General features: G+C 34.8%; 1 long non-coding RNA gene across 1 annotated transcript; it reads left to right on the top strand.

Annotated features, from left to right (window-relative positions):
* Nucleotides 1–497: 497 nt before the first annotated feature.
* Nucleotides 498–1389, top strand: LOC117241264. The gene is made up of 3 exons (XR_004494935.1): nt 498–625; nt 933–1000; nt 1371–1389. It is a non-coding gene; the product is annotated as an uncharacterized LOC117241264 (long non-coding RNA).
* Nucleotides 1390–2889: the final 1500 nt, after the last annotated feature.

Raw genomic sequence — 2889 nt, 5'->3', positions numbered from 1 at the left:
ACGAAATTAAGATTATAAAGTAAGGTAACTAAAGTAATACGTTAGACAAATGTGTCTGTGATGTTGCCAGTAGGGCTACGAATTATTGTACGATATTTGTAAATATCGACGTAGAGAAAGAATTGTGCTGCGCAATTCGAAAGATTCCTGCTGCGTAATTCGAAAGAAAGTGCTTCGTAGAATAGGAATGTTTTTGTTGATGTATACATTTCTTTGTCTAGATCGTTAACTGCGTAGCTGCTTGTGCCACCGGCTCTTGTGTCCCCACTTCCCTCGCCACTTTGGTAGTTGCTATGCGAAACTAACGTACAAGGAGTCATTTAGTCGTCTCATTTCGTACCGATAACGTCGATAGCGTTGCGTCAGGTTTGTAACGTATTATAACCTATTGGTGGCGTCGGTCTTTTATTACTCTAATAATTTAATCCAATTAAATAATCACGCGCGAAAATAATAAAATTTTATGACATAATTTTGTACGCGACGTTAGAGTTCTTGTTCGCCGATTATAATTTTAACGCTCACGGTAATGTGATCCTATTTCATATTCTTTTGAATATTCTTTTTCGGTATTAGAGTCAGTGCATCTCTCAAGAGGACAAAGCTTCTGCAGGAGCTCAAGAATGTAAGTAGTTTTAAATATTGTATTTCAGTTTGTTCTCTTATACAATAAATTTATTATACAATAAAAATGATTGATAATTTAGAAAACTGTAAATGCCCTCTTTAATTGAAATAAAGTCTTAAAATCTTAACATTAAAGTACAATAAAACTGGCTGATACGCATCAAAAATCACTGAATATGTTGTTCTCAAACTTTTATATTAGAGTTCCAATTTACATATTTATTAGAGTTTAGTCTTTATTGTTGCTAAAGTTTCACGTTTGTTATTATGTGTTACCGATTTTAATATCTTATGTTTTGTTATAGACATATCACTACTTCAACTTCGTCATCTTCTTCAGGAGTGTTCTAACAGTGGCACAAAAGCCAAGTATGTAAGTATTTTTACATACTTACTTTCAGTTATGTCTATTCTGTATATTTTTCTTTGATCACTATCAATGCAGAAATACAATTTGACTGAAAATTTAGGAGGATAGCATTTTCTGAGGTTATTTTTTCGTTAAAATAAAATAAGAGTTAAAGTCTTAATACCGAGTTATAAAACAAATGACTAACATACTACAGATTATTTTAGATTTTACACATTCATATTAGAGTCTCAGTTTTTATACTTATCAAATTTTATTAGAATTTCAATCTTTATTATTGCTAAAGTTACTAAAGTTAATAAACCTTCATTTTTCACTATCTCCAACTTTTCAAATAGTCAGCGATCACTCATCCTGTTTTGTTTCGTAACAGATTTTTCGCAGTCTGCATTTCTATTATTAGCCTTTCAACGGTTCCTGTCTGATGTTAGTCTCCCGGATGAAATTCGCTGGGATAGCGCAGCATCCACGGTAACGTTCTCTGTTTGTCTGCTTCGAACGGTGAGTCGCATGCATTTCTGTTCTTCTGGTCACTCAATTATGCCGTAGGATAAAAGACCCGAATCGGCACGGGTGACTGGTTGTATTACGTAGAATTCTTTGCGAGCATAGTGAACGCGGGTATCTTTTATACCCGTGAGTAGTAACGCTCTTTATTTCAAATTTATTAGTTTAAGATAGGTCTTCTTGCACAGCGCGATGATAATAATTAGTTTTTTAATAATTAAGTTAAACATATACACTTGAGAATATATTCGCGTTATTTATAAATATGCATGTTAATATTCCGTATGAATATTTGCAAATGGCAAATATCTACACCAATATACTTGATCTTTAGCAATGAATTAATCGTGACAATATTAACCCCTTAACCTACAACTACGGGCATAGCCCGTAGTGCGATGATCGAACCAAACGTAAATATTACGGGCATAGCCCGTAGTACGATGATCGGAACAAACGTAAATATTACGGGCATTCTCAGACATAAATCGTAGGTTAAGGGAATAAGTCGCGTTCGTTTATTTTACTTCTCCTAGAATTTAAAATATCAGTTAATTAAAGCAATAATTTTGAACACTGCTTCTGCATTTTCGATTATGTGCTTTGATAAAGAGATTATCTGAGATTATTTCTTTCTTAGTAATATATTTAGAGTCAGTTATTCCATTTGATCGAGTCTCAGTCTTTTTCGCTACCTTCTCTGCAATATTAAAATTTTGTTCTGGTTTATTAAATTAATACAGTAGTGTTACTTAGTTACTATTAAATTAATAAAGTAGAGTTAATCAGAATCGAAGTAGTAAAATACAAAATGAAAGAGCGTTAGTCCGTTAAATAAAAATTACACAAACTAATCATCTTCTCAGATCAGGATTTTCAAGTTTAATCAGTGGAGGTGGACCTGTGGTCGGGTAGACGCGTTTTCGAGTAACCAATCTATTTCAGAGAATTTCATTCGAATAATCGTCGGTAGAACTGGCGCGAATGAAACATGTCATCGTCTCTGCCTTTGCCCGTCGATTTTTCGAATTTCGTGATCGTGATCGCGAGTGGTTTTCGAAACGAACGTTAATATTGCTCGAGCATGCACGTGCGAACAGACAGCGATCGCTATATGATCGTTGTTCATCCATGAGTACTTGGATCAGCTTCCGCGATTTATCTTTTTATTTCACCTTTGTACTTTATTTTTTGGTTTGCTATTTAGAAAGTCTCGAGCTTAGATGTAAGTTTCAGCGGGCATTGCGCCCGAAGGAAGAAGAGGCTATGAGCCGAAGAGACCCGGCAAACTGCCATAGAAGAGGACAACTATCAATGACTCCTCAACCTCTGGATCATCCAGGGCATGGGAAGTCATACTTGTTACTACTTTGTCACTATGCTCG

Source organism: Bombus vosnesenskii, unplaced genomic scaffold (assembly GCF_011952255.1).
Source record: "Bombus vosnesenskii isolate JDL3184/JDL3185 unplaced genomic scaffold, Bvos_JDL3184-5_v1.1 scf7180000015564, whole genome shotgun sequence".
In the NCBI taxonomy this organism is placed as follows: Eukaryota; Metazoa; Arthropoda; class Insecta; order Hymenoptera; family Apidae; genus Bombus; species Bombus vosnesenskii.
This window is presented reverse-complemented; position numbering and strand designations above follow the sequence as displayed.